We start from the raw sequence: 23,076 nt of genomic DNA on the forward strand, positions 1-23,076 counted from the left end.
TGCTACAATTCCTAACTCTTTGTCAAATCACTTCCTGCCAAGTTATATTTATTGACTGCCCGAAGTCCTTACGGCAGCCCTAAGTCTAACTAAAACCACCCTATCTCTCTGTTTGATTCCCTGTGGCAAAAGCAGTGCCTGCTTGCTTACAAGTACCTTTCTCCAGACTGCAATGCTTCTAACCAAGGTCTCAAACATTTCTTACAATCTCAGCCAAACGTGTCCAAATTTTAACAGCCCTGAATAATAGTATGTCTTTTACATCGAATCCTGAAAGGTGACCAGCACTGAGAGTCTGTGTGGAAGCCAACAGCACGTCAGTTTCTTGCTCTAAAGAGAAACTCACAGGATTCCGACAGCAACACAACACGCTAAATTTTCAATAATTGAATGCAGCAGTGAATAGTCACATCAGGACAGAATTTTGAAAGGATTCTCAAGACCTGTATAACCATGGTTTATTGAATTATGGTTTTGATCAAAATTTACAGTCAAAAAAGAGCTCCTCTTTGTTTAATTTGATGTAAAATCTGAGGTAAATTTGTATTGTAGGTTGTCTATTAGCCAGCTCAGACACCATGACAACTTATTAATGATGAATATTTCTTAAGACATACATTCTATTACAATCTGTTAAATATAGAATGTAGAAAATAATCCTGGTTTCAATGCTTCAAAAACCTGTTAAAACAACTTGTTTTGTTTCTTTTCTTAGATTTCCCTGGCAAAATATCATATTGAAGCTTGATTATTTAAGTCCCACATAAGTTGCTGCATTTAGAACATTTGCTAATCTCTAGAGCATTGATAATCTACTCCATTGGCACAGAGCACCCATAAGCACTGAGAAGCCTCAAGGAAGTTCTAACTGAAACCTAAACCTGAAGAGATCTCTTGTTCTTCACAAAAATACCCACTCTTTATGGTGTTCTTCTTGCATGTCATTATTCAAACATAGAATTTAATGAGCCATTAGGATGGGCTAACAACAACCATCAAATACCAATAATTGAAAGTGCAGACACAGAACTCTAGTTTCTTCTGAAGCTTTATGGCAGCAAGTCCTGAGATAATGTTAATATTTGTACACTTAAATTCCACAAATTTGTAACAGAAACAGCAAGGTTTGTATGGATGTAGAATGACTGAAACACATGCATAAGCATCAGAAGGAAAGGTACAAAAAGGTTTTAAAAGGTAGTCTGCACTAGGAAGGAAAGGGCACCCTTCCCCATGCACTGAGGAAGATGTTGCTTATGGTAAGATGAAAAGGCTTGCACTCTGAAAAGGTCACAGTACAGATGATTTCCTAGATGATGACCACTACCTCCACACAAGAAAGAAGGCTAGGTTGCTGCATACAGTACCCACCATTCTGTTTTTATGTTTGCTCAAAAGAACAGACTATGCACCCCCAAGTGACTAAAAACATACAATAGACACAAACTTTGCCAAACAAGATGTGGTTGCAAGATTATGTAAAAAATTACCTTACTTAAAATAACTAATACACTCATTCAGTATTTTTCTTTCTTTAGTTTCAACCATTGATTTATTTCTGTTTATGGTAAATATCCTTTATTCATCTGGAATTGGTAAAGTTCCCAAGTAAATATTTCTCATTTAGTCCATTTCCTTCAGGTGAAAAGTTACCATGTATCTCTGTACAACTGTGCCTTTCAGAAATCCAATTTCTTCACTCTAGTTTTGATGCAGCTGTACTCAATTCACCACTCAAATTCACAAATGTTTGTAAGAAAACAGCACAAGGAATGAAGTAGATTCTCACGTGTGTAATTTCCCTGAAAAGTAGTAACCACAATTAATCTTTTCAGTAGATGTGACAGAAGCTCAACGATAACAGAAATAATGTTGCTTTAGGAAGTTCTCAGGGTTTGGAGACTGAATATTCACCATGGCTCTTGAAGAAAGGCAAATACTAGAATTTATACATCAGCATTTCTAAAACATCCATAGGTAAAGCAAAAGAGTTCAACGATTGTATTGCCTTTATGCTTCCTAAATGAATGTCTCAGAAATATTTTATGCTACAGAGAATGAGTGCTTTTAACAAGTTAATATACCAAAGTTATATATAAAGAAAAGATATCAGTCCATTAAACAATAAAATGCGAAGTATTTATAAGGTAGACTGTGAGACCCTGAAGCTTTGTGGGATCTGTTGTTCCAGCTGGATCCCTACAAGTCTATGGGGTCTGATGGATTCATTCCAGAATCCTCAAAGAGCTGGTTAGTGTAATTGCGAAACCTCTTTTGATGATTTTTGAGCAGTCTTGGGACTCCACAGGGGTCCCAGCTGACTGGAAGCTGGTGAATGTTGTCCCAGTTTTCAAGAAGGGCAAGAAGGAGGACCCTGGCAACTACAGGCCTGACAGTCTCACTTCAGCGCCTGGTAAAGTTATGGGGAAGATTATTTTGGGAGGTATTGAAAAACACTTGAAAGACAACGCAGTCATCTGTCACAGCCAGCACAGCCTCATGAGAAGAAATCCTGCTTATCAAACCTGATTTCTTCTCATGACATGGTAACCCACCTAGTTGATCAAGGGAAGCCAGTTGATATAATCTTTTTGGATTTCAGTAAAGCTTTTGATACTGTTTCTCACAGGATTCTTCTGGACAAACTGTCCAGCACACAACTGGATAAACACATCATGTGGTGTTTGAGTAAGTGTCTCATGGGTTGAGCACGGAGGACAGTAGTGAATGGGGGAACATCAGACTGGTGAGCTGTCATTAGTGGGGTTCCACAGGGCTCCGTCTTAGGCCTTGTGCTCTTCAACATCTTCATAAATGACTTGGACGTAGGACTGGAAGGGATACTAAGAAAGTTTCCAGATGATTCAAAACTGAGAGGAGCTGTTGTCTCCCTTGAAAGTAGGGAGGCCCTGCAGACAGACCTTGGCAAATCAGAGGACTTTACCAACCATATGAAGTTCAACAAGGGGAAGTGCCAGATTCTGCACCTGGAATGGGGCAACCCTTACATGTATGGACAGACTGGGGAATGAGATGCTGGAAAGCAGTGCCACGGAAAGGGACCTGGGGGTCCTGGTCAACAGCAAGTTGAATATGAGTCAGCAGTGCCCTGGCAGTCAGAAGGGCCAACTCTGATTGGGGGGCATCAGGCAAAGCATCCCCAGTTGATCAAGGGAGGGGATTGTCCTGCTCTGCTCTCCACTGATGTGGCCTGACCTGGAATATTGTGTGCAGTTTTGGGCACCACAGTATAGGAAAGACATTAAGCTCTTAGAGGTCATGCAAAGGAGGGCAATGAAGATGGTGAAGGGCCTGGAGGGGAAGCTGTATGAGGAGTGACTGAGGTCACCTGGTCTGTTCAGCCTGGAAAAGAGGAGACTGAGGGGAGACCTCATTGCAGTGTACAACTTCCTTGTGAGAGGAAGAAGAGGGGTAGGCACTGATCTCTTCTCTGTGATGACCAGCAACAGGACCCAAGGGAATGGCCTAAAGTTGTGTCAAGGAAGGTTTATGTTAGATATTAGAAAAAGGTTCTTCACCCAGAGGGTGGTTGGACACTGGAGCAGGTTCCCCAGGGAAGTGGTCACAGCACTAAGCTTGAGAGAGTTCAAGAAGAATTGGGATGATACTCTGGTGCACATGGCATGACTCTTGGGGATAGTCCTGTACCGCATCAGGAGTTGGACTTGATGATCCTTGTGGGTCCCTTCAAACTCAGCATATTCTGTGATTCTATGATTCTGTAACAAGGTAAAAACCATAAGTCAGTTTTGTGTGTGAGTACTGTTACACACATATTGCTTGCTATACCGGAAAATTATCAGCATAAGAACCAGACCAAGATCATTACTTATCAAGATGCCCTTATATTCCTTTTAACTTTTTTCTGTTACCTAAATATAAATCAGAAATAAAAATCTGCCAACTTTTAAAAGCCCCAAATCTGAAAATTTCCAAAAGACAAAACCAATTTTAACAGATGTTTGTGTGCAAAAGAGTTTTTTGTATTACCTAGAAAATATTCAAAAATTACAAACATTAAAAGTAAACTGGGACTACTCTATGAATGAGTTCATAGCTATTGGCTCATTTATTGGTGCTTAAATCAGGCTATAAAACATGAAACAAGAGAGTAGACTTACAATATATCTGTTCTATTAAATCTAATACCCCGAAACTACTTTTTTGCTTAAAACCAGCCAGGTTGGTACAGCTCAACATATCATCCCCTTCATCAAGAAGAGAAATAGAATTCAGGAAGGCAGGACCGGAAAAGCTGCAGAACTGTTCCAAAAAAGCAGATGAAACTATGTAGGGACAAATGTAAGGTTCCATACTTAGTCAGAAATCACAAGCTCCAGAGTCACTCAGGACAGAAAATTTGGAATATTAAAGCAGGTACAAAATCCTTCCTCCGCTTTGGGCCTGATGAAATCCGAACTGGAGAAAGTGTTTTTAATTTTGGAAAAAAAAATCTCTTTAAAACAGACAAATAGCAAATTATTCTTAGCCTACATGGCAGAAAAGGTAAATAGTGACCATTGTGTAACAGTTTAAAAATAAAAATAAAAATATAACCAGACAACAGCACAGATTTTTGGTGAAGATGAAGAACTTCAGTTGCAAGCTGTCTTCATTATGTGAAACAATGCAATTTCAACTTTGGGAATAATTTACGCTCTGCTCTTGTGCTTGACTATTCTCTGAGTGAAAAAATTTTTCCTTCTATCCAGTGTGAAACTTTTCTCTAGTCTCAACTCACATTTCTAGTTTCTTGTCCTCCCACCATTTACCGTTGTGAAGAGCCACAATCCATCTTCTCGATTACCATTTGTAGGCTTCTGCAGGCTGCCATTAGGTTTCCCTGAACTCTTCTCCAGATCTGGTCCCTCAGCCTCTCCTCAAAAGTTGGGTGCTCCAGGACCCTGCAACAACAGTGACGTTTGCTGCACTCATTCTATGTAAATTATGTCCTTTCTGCAATGCATGGCTGGAGGGGGAGGAAGCGAGACTACAGTACCTAAGTGTGGGGTCACTAGTGCTAGGCAGATAGACCTTATCTCTTCCCTTATGTACTGCCTCTGTTCCTGTGAACACTGGTCGGGATACTGTTGGAGACCTCTGTAGTAAGGGCTTTTTTCAAAGACCTGGAAAGTATAGGTTCCATTCCTATATCTAAATATTTGCAATGTCTTTGTATCCACACATACACAACTAGCACTGAATCTAAAACTCCTAATACTTTCTAGCATATTAAAATCAGAGTTCAATGTAATTATTATTAAAAAGATATTAAAGCCAGAGGATATATGTAGATAAATATTGAATATCAGGAAGCAGACTTCACACTGAGAAGTGATCAGTTTTGTTGAAACTAGAAGAATGAGACTACCTATCAAACCACTTGTTCAGGATTGTGTAAAGTAAATAAAAAGCAGACTGAGTTGTATCACAGTGGAAAAGTCATGTTGCTACAAGGAAGTTTTTTCTCTCTAGGAGGGCCCTTTTGATGCCTGTAGTGGACAACTGGAGCCTCTCTAGCACTTTGAAACCCTTTATGCTACGTTTGCTTTGTTATGGGATTGCTACCTAGGTACACAAAACCTGTCTTGCAGATGGTGATTGGGAAATAGAAATTTCCGGGTTGTGTTTTGCAAATGTGCATAGGAAAGGTAGGGGAAAGGTGTAATTGAAAGGAACTGAGAGGCCGTAATCAATATGAGTGAAATTTAGTCAATGTTATTGAACTACTTTTGCACCCAACAGGAAAACTGAAGATGAAAAACAATGAAGATTGCATGTATCACTCACAATTTGCAGTGCTGGGGAGAGGTTCCAGTTTGCAGGGAAAGGTTCCAACAGTTTGGAAGGAAAGAAACATCAAAATTATTGTCAGGAAGTGCAAGAAGAAGGATGAGGCCTTGTCAGCCCTCTTGTGGATCTTCAGGAATGTGATAAAGCACATCTTTCTGGAGACTCTTTCCAAACACATGAGGAATGAGAATGTGATCAGAAATTAGCAATATGGATTTATCATAATGAAATTGTGCTTAATCAATCTTAAATGACTGACTTGGTGGTTGAGGGGAGGGTAGTACTTGTTGTTGTCCTGTTACAGAAAAGCTTTCAGTGATCTCCTGTAGCATCCTCTGAGACAGGTGAATGAACAGTAAATGAATTGAAAACTGGTTGAACTGCTGGACTCCAGCTGAAGGCCAGTCAGTATTGATGTACTCCAGGAGCTGACTCAGAGTGCAATACCTCTTAAAATTTTTGTTAATGACCTAGAGGATGGGGTAGAGTGTACACTGAGCAAGTTTGCAAGTTATACAAAACTGAGAGGAGTGACTGATACAGAAGAGAGTTGATGTGATTCAAAGGGACCTTGACAGGTTGTAGAAATATACAGAGAGGAATCTTATGAAGTTCAATGTTACAGGGAAATACCAAGTCTTGCACGTGGACAGGAATAACCTCAGACACTAGTATACAGTGGGGGCGAAACAATTTAAGTTCAGTATATCCCTATTCACTACCACACAACAAAGGCTTTACTGTACTTTTCTGTAAGTAATAATATGTAAAAAACAGGTCACTACATTTAAGAATGATTTTAAGGGCCAAGTTGAACTTTCAAAGTTGAAAATCCACTTGTGTGCAACACAGATGGAAGTTAGAGGTCCATTCCATTGAAACACCATCACCAAATTAAAAAATAATTAGGAGACTGCCAATCTTGCAAATTGAACTTTTAAGAGTCCAATCTTAGTGAATGTCTTAACACTTCAGACTGAATTGTTTCATTATTCTAATTTCAGCACACATTTTCTCTAAAAATCTTCAAAAAGAAAAGTTTGTGAAAGATGCATTTCAAAATGTTCTTTGCCGAGTGTGTTGGGTTTGGGTGGGGGGAAAGTGCCGTAGTGGCTTCTGTGAGAAGTTACCAGAAGGTTCCCCCATGTCCGACAGAGCCAATGCCAGCTGGTTCCAAGATGTATCTGCTGTTGGCCAAAGTTGAGCCCATCAGTAGTGGTAGTAGCATAAACTGGGATACATATTTAAGATGGGGAAAAAGCTGTGCAGCAGCAATTGCAGCTAGAGAGAGGAATGGGAATATGTGGGAGAAAGAAGTCTGCATTCACCAAGGTCAGTGAAGATGAAGGGGGATAAGGTACTCCAGGTGTGAGAATAGAGATTCCCCTACAGCCCATGGGGAAGAACATGGTGAGGCACTCGTCCTGTAGCTTGAGGTGAAGCAGAGATCCACCTGGAGCTAAGGCTGGAGCAGGTGGATGCCAAAAGGAGTCTGTGACCCTGTGAGGAGTCTGTGCTGGAGCAAGCTTCTGGTGCAACCTGTGACCCCATAGAGAACCCACACTGGAGCAGCTTGTTTCTGAAGGAATGCACCCCTGGAAGTGAAGGGAAGAATTGTAGCCTGTGCAGAGGACTCATGTTGGAGATGTCTGGGAGGGACCCCATGCTGGAGTAGGGGAAGAGCGTGAGGAAGCAGGAGCAGCAGAGACAACATGCAGCCCCCATTCCCTGACCCCCTGCATCACTGTGGGGGCAGAAGGTAGAGAAAATGGGAAGTGAAGTTGAGTCCAGGAAGAAGGGAGAGGTGGGTGGAAGGAGTTTTAAGATTTAGTTTTGTTTCTCCTTATCCCGAGAAATTATTTCTTATTACTCTGATTTGATCAGTAATAATTTCTCAAAGTCAAAACTGTTTTGTCTGTGATGGTAATTGGTGAGTGATCTCTCCTTGCCCTTGTCTCAACCCACAAGCTTTTTGTTATATTTTCTCTCCCCCATCCATCTGAGGAAGGAAGCAATAGAGCAGTGTTGCTGGGCACCTGACCTCCAGTCAGGATCAACCCACCACACCAACCTTCAGATCTGTTCATGGTAGGTTATCATACCATGCAGCAGGCAGTAGAGGAGTTATTTTTTGTAATTAATCATGTAAGCTTTCAAAACTCACCAGTAGTATCACTATGGGCATGTGACTATTAGAATCTTTTTATACTCTACTGCAGTATCTCAGGCAAAATAGTTGGACTCAAGTCCTTTGGAATACCTTTCACAGAATGCAAGCTAAGGCTGATGAAGTTTTAGTGGTGCTTTTGGGGCTACCAGCTTGCTAGCAGAGTTCCTGTTAGGCAAAGGTAAGATAGCCACCAAATATTGCTCAAGTATTCTTAATAAATATAGTGGCCCTGATAGAGAGACTATTGTATATTGAAGAGTCAATGCTCCACCAACATTTGGCCTGAGTGGCTGCAACTCCGTGCTGTGCAGTACTGCATGTATTACTTGGCCTCAAGGACTGTGCAGTTCTACGCATACACTTTGATGAAGGAAAAGTTCATCCTCTCCTCTCCTCTCCTCTCCTCTCCGAGCCTCTCTGAACCTCTCCGAACCTCTCCGAACCTCTCCGAACCTCTCTTTTTTTTCCCTTTCCCTTTTTCACCTGTCTTACAATAATCATATTTTCTTCTACGTAAATGTATTTAATACACCTTTTCTGGTTGCAGCAATTTTTTGTAGTCTGGAACAATTTCAACTGATCAAATGTATCACTGATGCTATGTGAAGAATTGATTTCTTTTCCTTCTGGTGATGGGGTTAAAGAAAAAAAAGTCAAGATTTCACAATGGAAGATTCTATAGCTGGTTCCCAACTGGCATCAGTGATGATGCTACTGGCATGTCCTTGTCTTTATCCTGAAAAATAGGAACGTTTTCATAAATACAACTTCTTGAAGAAAATCCTAAAAACCTCTAAAAATAGCAATAGCAGCAAACCTCACCACAAATTGGTATTTTGTGCAGAGTGCCATTCCCTGACCTGAGAGGCCTGATACTATATCATTCCAGGTTTTCATCATCAGGGATGTAATACTTCTCTAACTTACTATCATCTTTTCTGGACTATTGATTTGTGGCTTTCTTGTTGGGATTCAAAAAGAACCAAGCACCTCCTGGTGGAAAACAATAAATGCAACTGTTAAGACTATACTAAAAATTGGTTAAAGCTCTCATGTTCCTTTCTTCTATTCCCAGCACTGTTGTCCCTGCAGACCCCAGTCTAAGGATGCTACTAATTACTAATACAATGTCTTGTAATAAAAGATTTTCTACATCACTGCAAGATGAGAATTTTAGTCATGACCTGATGCTTAAAAGGCAAAATTTCTAGTGCTACACGACCTTGCTATGACAGTGAAATTCAGAATTGCAACTGATGGTATTATGCAGGAATAGGTCCCAGTGTGCATACTTTAGGAGCAAAATATTCCTCACGGCAACTTGCTATTTCTTTATGTACATATCCTATACCTCTTTGGATTCACACAAACCCACTTACCTGAGTAATATTTCATTAATTGAATTTTTAGTACTCTCTTATTGATACCCAGGGCTTCTCTAGACATGCAGCTTCTGACATTCCATGGAGTTTTTCATTGCAGATCTGATGCCAGATGTTTTTTCAAAACATTTCTGAATATCAAGTTAAATCCTTTTTAACACACTGCAGAACTTCCAAAGAGAAAAAACAAATTAACACCCCACACATCTCAGTTTATTTCTCAGATTATTAGACAATAAACAGTTCAACAAATTTTAATCCTAAATATATCCCCAATGCTATTAGAATAACACATATTGACTGAGTTATACAACAGGGAATTAAAGTATGGGAAACAATAAAAGGCTCAAGAAAAACACACAACACAAACTAGACAATTATCCATTTGTTTTTGAAAGGGGAATCTTCAAGCAAGAAGCACTGTTTGTAGATAAAATTTTCCAGGCAGACTATGAAGGCTCCAGTAGAGAGAACTTTTCAGGGTTTTGTTTGTTTGTTTGTTTGTTTGTGAGTTTTTAAAGTCGAAAAAGATCTCCTTTACCTATTCCTACTGGTTCAAAGATTGTGGCAGAAGAGAGCTAGAAATGCAGGCTGTAAGACAGAATTGTAGCTCTGATTATAATACTTTAATCTCGCAGATATTGCGAGATCCCTATGGGTCGTATTTCATGCTTATTGCTCTGTTGCTTACCCTCATGTATTTTTAACCTAGAGATCTTTTTCTGATTTGACACTGAAAAGATTACATAGATGAGAGAATTTATCTACCTTTCTATTCTTTTTTCTTTCTTATTCCCTGTTTCATATAGATTAAATACATTGCCATTGTCAATTTCTTTTGTCTTAATAGTTAGGGTATGCTATTATTAAGAGAATCAACAGTAATTATGGAACATATCAGCAAACAGAAACAGGATAAGAAGGTTTAGGTTCATAATGTTATTAGCAACACTGATAGTAGAAGTAATGAAGGGTTTATGGTTTCAGACAATTCAATAAAACTCATGAGACTGACACTTAATTACAACATTGTAAAGCAAATGTTCTCTCTTTCAATGTCTACTTTGAAAATGTTTTAAATTAACAGATACAATACAGGTATGAAACGTATCAGATATCTGCAGAAAAAAGAGATTGATCATGACATATGGGGCTTCAGAACACACCAGCAAAATACATTTTGCAATTTTTTTTTCTCAACCAAATTTTTCAAGTAACACCTGCAAAAAAAAAGAGGATTGTTGAAAATGTAAGTACATAAAATAAAACCTCATGTCTTAAGGACTAAAAATTCTAACTAACCTTGAAGAAACACCAATATTCCATCATCAATTTCTGCCACAATTTTATACAAAATACTTCTGTTTCTTTTCTTGGCTGTGGTGAAACTCGAATCATAGTTTAAGGGAGGACAGCATATTCCCATGATTCTCTGATGTACTGTGGCTTTACGATGTACTTGGAAACTTTATACAGTGGTGAAACGCAGGGTGAGGTAGGTGCATAAACAAAACCACAGCTCTCAGTAACAAAAAATCCAAGCTTTATTTACTAAGTGGGACAGGTATAGTGAGTGAATAACAACTTCACACATACACACATGCACAAACATACGCACACACGGTACAGAACACGTGCACACCATTTAAGGTCTATGGCCCAGTTGTGACCAGTAACATGGATGTCGTGGTGGAGGACATTCCTTGAAGCTAGCTGACATGTTTCAGAATTAGCAGGCGGACTGGCCTCTTTGTACGGCTCTTCCACCTCGGGCTTAGCCTCCTGCACGGCTTCAGATGCTTGGGGACACATTGTAAGGCCCCAGGTCTTGAGCTACAAACCCACCAAAGGGGTTTTACTTTAAAAATGTAGAAGGCTCCAACAATATCTATCCTCCAGATTATTAGAAAAAGCCTCAATTCTGTTAGCACTTTAAGAGAGAGTGTATAGGAGAATATGCTGCACATAGTTTCTCAGGGGCTACTTTTACTGGTAAACTTTCAAAAATAAGGGAACTTGACAAAAGTTTAAACGGCAACATACAGCCAAAATAAAGCATTCCACAAAGCATTGATTTAGCACATCCTAACACATACAGCCTGGCAAAATCCAACCCATCTGTTCCAAGCTACCCAAGATATTAAGGAAGAAGCTGCCTTTGGCTTACAGCTGCTCTGGCGTTGGCATCATGAGGCTCGCAGGGGCTGGGGTGTGGTATAGGACATTACCTCACCTTCATGAAATTTGAAATTTCACTATGTCTAGAGCCAGTTAGCAGTTTCCTGGATCACTTCTGTTGCAGAATATGTGAAAGAGGGATGCTTTGTTTCCTTCTCATTCACACCTAAAATATTGAGCAGGTATACTGGTTTTGGCTGGGATAGAGTTGATTTTCTTGACAGTGGCTGGTATGGAACTGTGTTTTGAATTTGTGCTCAACACAGTGATGCTAATATAGAGATGTTTTTATTATTGCTGAGTTGGGCTTACACAGAAACAAGACCTTTTCTGCTTTTCGTACTGCCACACTGGTGAGGAGACTGCAGGTACATTGGAAGTTGGAGGAGACACAGCTGGGAGAGGTGATTCCAACTGACCAAAGGGATATTCATACCATATGACATCATGCTTGGTATATAAAGTGGGGGGGGAAAGGAAGAAGTGGGTGGGATGTTTGGAGAGATGTTGTTTGTCTTCCCAAGTAAACATTATGTGTAATGGGGCCCTGCTCTCCTGGGGATGGCTGAACACCTCCCTGCCCATAGGAAGAAGTGAGTTAATTCCTTCTTTTGCTTTGCTTGTTTATGTGGCTTTTGCTTTCCCTATTAAACTGTCTTTATCTCAACCCATGCGTCTTTTACCTTTTCTCCTTCTGATTCTCTCCCTGATCCCACTGGTGTGGGAGTGGGTGAGTGACTGAGTGGGGCTTGGTTGCTGGCTGAGATTAAACCATGAGAGCAGGCCATATGTAATCCAGAGGTATGTGACACATCTCCGGTTAATAATTATCTGTGCTTTCCTTGTTTTCCCAGCATTTATGGACATCATCTAATGACATAGAGCTGGATAGGGTAGTCAAGGCCTCGTCTTATCTGATATCCTTTTGGGAAGGCTTCACCCTGTGACATTTTAAATACTAGATCAGTCTCTCACATTCATACACACACGATCTTTTAATGACTGAAGAAAATACATATATTTTTGCAGTAGCTTTATCTGTTTTCAAATACATTTCTGTTCAATGGAATTATTTCAAAATATATATTTGAACAATTGTTTTTGAGATAAATAACTTTCTGAAATAGTCATTTATCTTTCTTCTGAATTAAACCAATATAGTATTCATTATACCTTACCTGGCATTAAAACACATACAAGTATCCAACTAGCATCATAGTTTTGCTTTGAGGTAAGTTGAGGTTTTTTTCTTTTTTTTTTAATACAGTAAATCAATATTCAGAGCCCACACTGTCCCCATTCATAAAAAGGACTGCTAAGAACTGCCCTTGAATCATATATGGTATATTTATCATATGATATTCTCCTGCTTTATATTTAAACAATAGAAATTTTTTAAACATCTCCTGCATGCTTTTATCAGTACAAGCTACAGAGGTTCCCTGAAGTTTGTTCTATTGGGCTGTGAATATTTCCTCTAATTTTTTTTCTGTTGTTCTGCAGTTATCATAAACCCAAAAGCCTTCCAGTTATTTTTTTCCTTTCCTGTTTTCAGATTCTTAATGTAAAAAGGTCAATCCTCAGTGAAGCATTGATATTGTTAGAAGAGTTACTTTACTCATCTGCAATATTTTGTTAGAAAACAAATATATGATCAATTTTATGCAAACAAAAAGATATAAGAGTCAACAACTGGATCCTCATAGCTGTAGCACAGTAAACTAAACACTTGAGTACTTAAATAGTTGTGTGGTATGTACTACATCTCATTGCTTTAATATGGGGAGATCAGATTTCACCAAGGAAAGAAAAATTCTCTTGTATTTAATAATATGGATTAGTAAAGAGTAATCACTTCCAAAAGGATTTGGTTGGAAATTCCCAAGGTTGCTGGTTAAGAACAAAGAAGAATTCATCTCTTAGACATTCTTTCCTTTAATTGAAAATGTTAGCTTCTTGAAAAATTACACCAAGCTGTAATTTCATGATTGTTTACAATTGAGATATTTATTTGGATTCAGTAAACTCTGTTTATACACCTATCATGTCATTGAATATCAGCTTCAAATATTTAACCATGGACAAATCATCTACTTTTCAATAAAGCAGCAATATTTCAGAGGAAAACTCTGGACCACTTACAAACTTATCCTATTTCCATTACATGATATAACACTGAACTATTAAATTTTTACTGGTATCTAGAGTTGTTCGAGTTCATATGTGGTTTATAATGTGGTGTTTGGGACTTGTATAAATTCTGCATTTTACAAAATTAAATTGATTGAATGAAGTATTTCTCCTTTTACTTACTGAGGATTCTACTAAATCCTTTTAATTTTGAAATGTATAGGCTTGGCACATTCTGCAGACACATTTTTGTTTCATATTGTTGCCATGACAACCATGATATTAATGTCCATGATGTGTATCAAGGTGGCTGACTACTGACTACCCTTCACTTTGAAAGACACTGTCTACGGGAGGTTATAGAGGGCTAATTTAGTCTGGTAAAATTAACAAACACAGAACTTTTGTCATGTACTGTACAGTGGATATCACATTGCACTGGGGCAATCCTCAGATACTGGGCAGCCCTCAGATACCAGGCAGTCCTCAGATACCACTTACTTCCTTCCCAAAAAACTTTCTTCCCATGAAAAGTAGGGGTGAAAAAGCTGAGAAGCAGCCACCATGAGGTGGCAGCTTTCAAAGTGAAAGGCAAGATGCCTGTATGTGAAACACCTGTGTGCCATCAAAGAGAAGGGTCAATCAGAATCCAGTGGTTGCTATACTTCCTGGCACAGTCTCAGTTTACCTTAATACTTTTTAGTTCGCGGGAGCTGAGCCTGACACTTCAGCCTTTACTTCCTTTGCAACCCAAGACTGAGACCGTGCATTATTCAGGTGTGTAAGTTTATTCACATCACAATGTACTCACGGGTGTGATTGCTCCCACATACTCTAGAAAAAGAACCTTTAGACGCAGTTTGATGCTTGATGGACCCTGCCTATATTTGCAGGATTTACAGGTTGTATTGAGCAGCTACATTGGCTAGAGGATTGATGGAAGATACTATACATCAGTGAGACCTGTTACTTTATAATTTTCCAAGAAAAATAACAGTGATTTTGGTTTTATTTTTCTGCAGGAATCTCAAAGAGAATTTTGCTCTACTACATATCTGTTAGCCTACTTTCTCTATACAGTGAAAAATAATGTCACACTAAAAAAACCCCAAACAACAAAACAAAAAAACAAAAACAAAAGAATGGTTGTGTCTGAAGCTTCTTCTTCATTCCAGGATCAAGAATTAATATATTACCTCTCTCCTGGTTCCTCTGATTATGCACCTCTGTTTCACATGAATAGTCAACGTTATTGTTAGCGGGTTCAATTAAACAGCTTTCATTCTACTTCCTCACAGCCTTAGGCAGTAGGTCTCCACAATATTTCTCAGTTCTGAATAATGACATTTCAATGACGACATCTCAGAACAGAGGGAGCTGCAAGGCAACAAAGTTAATTTCTTTTTCAGTAGAAATCATCAATTGTTCTTTTTAAAAAAAAAAGTCACATTAACAAAGTGCTCATATATTTGATAGGTACAATGGATTTCCAGGAATACACTGCATTAGAAACAATAATTTTTAATGTTTCACAAGACCAGATATCAAAATAAATTATTTTTTAAATAAAAGATAATACTTTCTAGTTTTGAGTTCCAGTGCTTCCCTGATAATGTCATTTAACATTTTAAATTGTCACCTGACAAAGGCTGCATGTAGACATAGAACATAAAACATGTATTCAAAGCATAATATTTTGATTAAAAATATTAATCAAAACAGAATTATTGCTGACGGGGAAAGGCCTACACCTCTAATATCAGGCTTCACTTTGATAGAAGTAAAATGCTTACTCAGAAGGTGTTCAGCCACAGTGTTTGTAAAGTATATCTGCAGAGTTTCAGCTTCCATCAGTTGCAAACTAGGTGCTTCTAAAGTCTACCCACAAAACACACCTCAATGGGAATGGACTCTTTGTGATGACCTTGTGTAAGGAATGCTTCATCGACATTTGGACTGCCCATTAATTTTCAGGGCAGTATTCTCCAATGTATTACTTTATTAATTACCTAAAACTTTAAACTGACTGTTCCTAGTCTAGCACTGTCTCGAAAGTTCTCCAGTTTTTTCTTGTCTTCAACATTTGTATTCTTCACAAAATCAGGATTTTCCTTTGTGCATGCAAAAGCTATGGTTAAATGGGAAAGGATTACTGTGCAAACTATGATAGTAGTTTGATAGTATGTGTGAACTTGTCTTTTCAGGTATCCTACATCTCTGTCATAAAAATGAAAGAAACTCCTGTGACTTTTCCCAGTCAACAGGCAAACAGTTGGGGGGCAGAAAGTCTCTAGCAGCCAGGATTATGTCAGGTGGCACAAAGACTGTCAGATCATCTATCCATGACTGGTGCATGTCCACAGTATCAGCAACGCCAAACAAACATAGTGTGAAGGTGTTGGAGAACCTCAGATGCACAAGGGTTTTTAAAATGGGCACACTGCTAAACCCACTGAAAAGATCTACTCTTTCCCTCCCTCTCTGCGGTCACAGACCTCTGCAGAATTCCTACAGCAACTAAAGGATCTTCCAGTCATGCATCCTGAAGGCTGCTGTTAGACTATCAGTGAAGGATCACCACATGCTCTGGTTGGTTCTGCCTGAAACTTATAGCCATCCAACTATAACTACAAAACCTGTGTTTGGATTAGGACCTCTGGTCCTGTAGCATCTCATTGAAGTGTTTGGCCTGCTGATTTTGAAACAGAAAATTAGGAGGGACAGGCTGGACATCAGCATGCTTAGTGTTGTGAAAACATCTTATACATCTACATGATGATACAGGTAAGCTGTTTCAAAAGGAAGAGTCACAGCAGGATTGTGTCCTTTAGCTCATGTACATCTTACCTGACTTCACTGCTCCCATCTAGTTCAGGGCTTTTCGATCAAAACATTTATGAAGATTGCAGCAGTATTCCATCATCCCTACCACAATGCCAGTTTTAAAAATAGATTGGATTCTCTCCCACTCTCTATATGGCACCAACACATTTTCTTGCTGTACATCAGTTCCTTTGACATAAAAAACCCCCTAAACCATCAGAAGAAACAGACAAACTAACCAACCCAAAAATCTATAATAAGCATTCCCTCTAGACTCAATCATATAATATGGACCATTTACTTCCAACCACCCCTCTCTCTCCATTGCACACCATCTGCTTGTTACACAGGCCATCTGATGAGGTACAACATTCAGTCTGCTAGATCAGAGCCACCTCCCAGCTGTTCTAGCCTGTTCTTCACCTCCCTCCACTGTATTCTCACACACAAACCTTCTGGATGAGCCCTGGGAACCCACCACGACACTCATCTGAACAGTTTCAAGATTCCACTGTTTCGAGCTGTCTGTACTCTCTACTTGCAGCTTGTAGATGCTGAGTCAGAATTTGCTTGTGCCTCTATATTAAGAATCTGAAGTACTATTGTCCTGTATCTATATGATACAGATGGGCATTCTTATACAATTTTTTGTTTCCTATCATTGTGATACAAGGGCTTTAGGAAAACTTTGTCTTTCCCCAGTTTACAATTACCACGTTGACTTCTACTGTGTAAGTTTGCTAACCAATACACCAAATCACAACACCCAAATCTCCTCCCCCATTTAAATGAATGCAACAATATACCTCACTTTATATTCCAAGCAAAGGAAACCATAAAAATGGGAATTTTCCATGCCTACACTTCAAGGGATGCCACGAACTTAGGGAAGAGACAGGAAGGAAGCAGAAAGATAGAAAAGACTCAAGTATGAACTGCCCATCCAAAGCTGCATCCAGTCTACTTGTGGAAAATCTCCTCACAGGTAGTTGCTTTCCTTGAGTCTGAGGTTGCCTTCCCCTGCAACTCCACTCAGCTTTGAAAATAAAAAGCTGCTCTGCACTCATAAGGGTGGAAATACATGGAATGATCCCCTAAATGCTCATCCAGTGCTACTGTACAGCAATATAACAGAATGAATGAGTGAATGGAGGTATAGTATGTGGAGTCACAAGGCCAGGGTGGATAATGTTGAAGGGCAGAAACAGGTCCAAAGAGACGTTTTAACTGCTGAAATGTAGCTGGGAATTGTTTTGGAAGATTGGTGGTTATCATGGGCCAAACTGATGCAAGTAGTATCTCTAACAACCTACTTGCATAGATAAACTTGTTCTACTTATTTTCTCAGGCAATGTAATGTACTAATATAGCTGTAGTCCTTAAGTTCATGCAGACAGTGATGATTAAACTAGCACTTGGGTTTTGTTTCCTACCTGTGCTAGTTTTATTCTAGTAAGTCACAACATCTGCGTCTTTATGAAATGGTTATAGAAATTATGTTCTGCATCAAAGATTAAACCAGGAAGATCTATGTGGGAAAAAATACTATTGTAACCATACCACTGCATTTATAGCTCACTCTCATGGTACTTATTCTAAAATAAGCACCCGCAGAAAGAATTAGATCAATGTAACCATAGCAGTAAAAATAATGTCAGCAAATTTTCCACATAGACAAACTATAAAGAATTCATATTGAACTAGAAATGTGTAAAAGTTGCAATATTCTTATGAGCGTGGATTCTTGAGAAAACACATTGGTGATCATGAGTGTAATCACATTGTAGCTTTTTTTTTTGTTTTGTTGTACTGTTTAGTTTGTTAATCTATAACATGTGATTTTCTCAAAGACATTTTTGTGCAGCATCACCCTTAATTTTTAAATTGTGGATTTTAAAACAGAAGGCAAGCACATGCTTGAGTTATTCAAAGTATGAGTTATTCAAAGTAAAATTTCTTAAAGTTGTTTGGAATGGGTAAGGGAGATAGAGAAAGAAGAACTTCAATAGAAGGGGAGAAATGGTGACAGTTTTACAGCTACATTTTCAAGTTAAAAGATGTGTACATAATGACATTTAATTACTTCAGCACCAGTATTTTACAGCATAAAAATAAATAGAACTTGGTTGAGGAGAAAGAGGTGAACCTTAAGCGGTCATAAAAGATCTTTTCTGAAGTCTCATATCTTGCAAATATTTATTTAAGTTCCTGTGTGCAACATGTACTTATCACAAACATGCTTGCAAATAAATTTAATTCAACCAAATGTTCATCAATAAGCAAACAAGAGAGGTCATGAATAGGAATGAAATTATATGCTAGAATCTATTTATAACTATAGTTACCAGACAGCTTTAGCTGCAATATACTTAGTAATTAAGTGGATGTTTACTCCTACTACCTATAATCAGACAGCGGGCTATGGAGAGAAATCTAGATAATAACGGTCCTCATTCTACCACCCCTACTGATACTGATTTCAAAGGGAAGCAGTCAAAGACAGCTTCGATATATATCCTGTCTGAGTACAAAATAAATTGTATTTTGAGGAAAAAGTAAGATTCCAAAGCAAATAATGGTTCCAGATGATATATGGGTTTATGAAAGGCAAGTTCTCCTTGACCAACCTGATCTTCTATGGAAAGGTGAACTGCTTAGTAGATGAGGGAAAGACTGAGGGTGTTGTCTACCTGGACTTTAGTAAATTATTTGATACCATATCCCATAGCATTTTCCTGGAAAAAGTGGCTGCTCATGGCTTGGACAGGTGCACTATTTGTCAGGTAAAAATTTGGCTGGATTACTAGGCTCAGAAATTGGTGGTGAATAGAGTTAAATCCAGTTGGTGGCCTCTCGCAAGTGGTGTTCCCCAGGGCTCAGTATTCAGGCACATCCAGTTTAATATCTTCATTGACAACCTGGATGAGGGGGACAAGTACTTCCTTGGGCAGTTTGCAGATGACACCTAGTTGGGTGGGAGTATTGATCCGCTGGAGGGTGGGAAGGCTCTGCACAGGGATCTGGACAGGCTGGAGCCATGGATCTAGGCTGGTTGTATGAGGTCCACCAAGGCCAAGTGCTGGGTCCTGGACTTGGGCTACAACAACCCCATGCAGTGCTACAGGCTGGGGGCAGAGTGGCTGGGAAGCAGCCCAGCAGAAAAGGATCTGGAGCTGGCTGAACAAGAGCCAACAGTGTGTCGAGGTGGTCAAGAAGGCCAATGACATCCTGGCCTGTATCAGCAATAGTGTGGCCAGCAGGACCAGGGCAGTGATAATCCCCTTGTACTCAGCACTGATGAGGCCCCACCTTTAATGCAGTATTCAGTTTTGAACCTCTCACTACAAGAAAGACATTGAGGTGCCGGAGTGAGTCCAGAGAAGGGCAATGGAGCTGGTGAAGGGTCTGGAGTCTTATAAAGAGTGATTGAGGGTTCTGAGGTTGTTTAGCCTGGAGAAAAAGAGGATCAAGGTTGGTACCTTATCATGCTCTACAACTATGTGAAAGAAGGTTGTAGTGAGATGGGGGTCAATTCCTATCAAACAAGGAGTTAAACAACAAGGAATGGCCTCAAGTTGCAACAGGGAAGGTTTAGTTTGCGTATTACAGAAAATTTCTTCACCAAAAACATTGTTGAGCATTGGAACAGGCTGCCCAGGGAAGTGGTAGTCACCATTCCTGGAGTTATTTAAAAGGTGTGTAGATGTGGCGCTTAGGGTCATGGTTTAGTGGTGGACTTCATTGTGCTGGGTTAATTGTTGGACTCAATGATCTAAAAGGTCTTTTTCAACCTAAGCAATTCTACCATTCTATGATTTTGTACAGTAAATCAAGACCCAAACAGACAACTCCAAGCATCTGTAGTCACATATGAGAGCTGAGATCTAGAAGTTCTTGTGTGATTGCAGTTATCCCTTAATTTGGATACTTACATGAACTGAAACTGGAAAACAAAAAAAATTTCTCTTTTTTCACAGCAACACCAACACCAGCCCGAAACCCACAGCTAAACCCCACCATCACACTCCCATGCACTTTCTTTAGTGTTATATAGATTGCAATAATTCAGATTTTACAGGGATCTCAGAGAAGAGAATATTGTTGAAATAAAAGCAACAAACACCTTTTTTTTCTCAGCAATAGGAATTTCTCTTCAGGTTATACATGTAAAATGAGTGAGGTTTCACAATTCTTTTTAGCACTATTTCCTGCTGACTGTTGCAGGTGGGAGTAGAAGCTTCCACAAAGCACTGCAGGCTAAGAGGGATAGATGATGAACCTACGGGGTAAACAGCTTTTGAAAGAGATCAGGAAAGTCAGAGAGGAAGGTAACCCTAGGTAATGAAGATTTTAAAGGAATTGTTTAAGTTAAAGATTAAACATAGGGTGGCATAACTAGTGAAACTATATGTTCGATATAAGTATTTGCAAGAGTATTTGGTGCTGGAACAGAAAATCAGGTGCTGAAAATAGAAACACTTTATATTGGATAGCAAAAGAGACTTCAAAGTTTTTCACTCACTCTTTGATCATTCACTAAGGTAAGAATTCCATATACCATCAGATTAAGAAATAGGGATTCATTTCTGAAGACACCTTATTTTTATATTTCTCATGTAGACCCTCTTATGCTTGAGTTTCACATATCACAGATTAGACACAACGTTCTTTCCTCAGTTAATGGGTCTTCAGATGAATTTCTTCATTCTATTTTTGACATAATTTTTATATTTTAAATATGCTTATTTAATTAACACTATTACAAATAGTTCAAGATGCAAAAAAAAACCAAACCAAAAGAAAACCACATGGCAACTGAGAAGCTGCAACAAGTAAATTTATCTCCCAAAATGAAGCCAAGATTAAAAGGTAAAACACCCTGATGTGTTTGTCTGTAACTTATTGTATTCAAAAAGTGGACAAACACACATCTAAATTGTACAAAAATACATAAATATAAAATTTTTTATGTTTTAGGTCGCAGATGGATACATTAAGCAGACAGTATTATTTTTAAAATAGATGACAGAAATATTTTTACCCGATAACTGCTTGAAAAAAAAAAATAAAACCCCACTGATTTCAGGGAATTTTGAATTATGAAAAGATAATTGAAACTTACATCTTGATACATGGTGGTGTTCTCTGTCTCTTTTAAAATAAAGCTTATTTTGGCACTTCTACAGATATACGTCATTAGTCACAAAAATGCACAGTTTACCTGTTTTTGTTACTTAAGTACACATAGCAGTTTGAAGTCTCTACTCAAATACAACCTGAAATGTCTGAATATTGCTAAAAAAATAAAGAAAATGATAATTTCATACTGAAATGGAACTTGAAAAGGATATTGAGAAGTCCAGCTGAGTTATAGCAGCACTGCAGTACAGTCCTAATAGTACCTTTCACAAAGAATCTCTGGGTGCTCTTCAACTTAGCACAGTTCAAAACACCTTTAAGTAAAATTTTTCTCAGCAGTTATATTTTGGAATAGGTATCTGAAAAATGGTAAGACAAAGCCTTTTGAATACAAACATTGAATTTCTTCTGCAGAACAGCAACATTCACAAAAATATTTAACTCCAAGGTGTCCATAAGGTGTCCATGGTAGACTCCAAGCAATGAAATAAATGTTTCCTTTAACAACAGTTAATTATTAAGCTGAAGTTATAGTACATAAATATCTGTAAGGAAACAGCATAATTTCATAAATAATCAATGAAAGATTAAAGAAAAAAATAAAAAATAAGAGTTCTAAGATACATAGAGTACTGAATATTGCCCTTGATCACCAAGAACAGTATCGTGCTGGAAAAGATAAATTGAAATGCAGTAAGGCAAACCTCGATTGATATGCCTGCTAAAGAAACCTGAGTTTTCTTTCTCTGCATTTATTTCCATAATCTGTCTGAACGTGATGTCAAATAGCAAATAAACCATTTTTATTTGAAAAACTCCTACACCTCTAACAACCTATGAACACTAGTCAGAATTGTTGAGGAGACATCACCAATCACTTCCTTTCTTCATCCCACTGTTACTTGTCTTTTCTTGCTCTTAGGCCTTTGTACCTTCCAGCCACTTTCATTACAATTCTATTTTGGCATTGAGGTGAAATATTACCCCGAACTTTTTCAGTTAATATCATCACGGCGCCACCTCTGTCTTTAGAGTTGTCTCATTCAGAGAAGGAAAAAGACAGAAAGACTGAAATTTTCAGTCCAATTGTTTCTAGGTACTACCTCTGCTCTAATAGTGCCTTGAAAATAGAGGATGCGAAGGTCAATAATACAATGCCTTTATTAATTTTAAAGAAGACCAGAAGAAATTCAGCTGCCAATCCTGGCATTAGCACTTGATAAAATACATAGAAGAAATTAAATAAGTAGCCACATAAAAATAATAGTGTGGGAAGCGGCTGACACAGTTTCTTTGAGAGGAAAATATTGCCTCAGTTCCCACTGGAATTTTCTAGCAAAATGAAGAGTCATGTAAGAAAAGGTGATCACCCTGATGTTGCCTACCCAAATACAAAAGGAAGTAAAACACTATATCTGTCTTCTTGTAAAAGAATGAAAT

At 38.5% G+C, this 23,076-nt stretch overlaps 2 long non-coding RNA genes across 2 annotated transcripts; both read left to right on the top strand.

Moving 5' to 3' along the window:
• Positions 1-3,228: 3,228 nt before the first annotated feature.
• Positions 3,229-19,953, top strand: LOC113947460. Its single transcript, XR_003527733.1, has 3 exons — positions 3,229-3,335; positions 7,927-7,929; positions 19,938-19,953. It is a non-coding gene; the product is annotated as an uncharacterized LOC113947460 (long non-coding RNA).
• LOC113947459 lies at positions 13,968-14,780 on the top strand. Its single transcript, XR_003527732.1, has 3 exons — positions 13,968-14,054; positions 14,378-14,455; positions 14,697-14,780. It is a non-coding gene; the product is annotated as an uncharacterized LOC113947459 (long non-coding RNA).
• Positions 19,954-23,076: the final 3,123 nt, after the last annotated feature.

Source organism: Corapipo altera, unplaced genomic scaffold, assembly GCF_003945725.1.
Source record: "Corapipo altera isolate COAL_440 unplaced genomic scaffold, ASM394572v1 24b, whole genome shotgun sequence".
NCBI lineage: Eukaryota > Metazoa > Chordata > Aves > Passeriformes > Pipridae > Corapipo > Corapipo altera.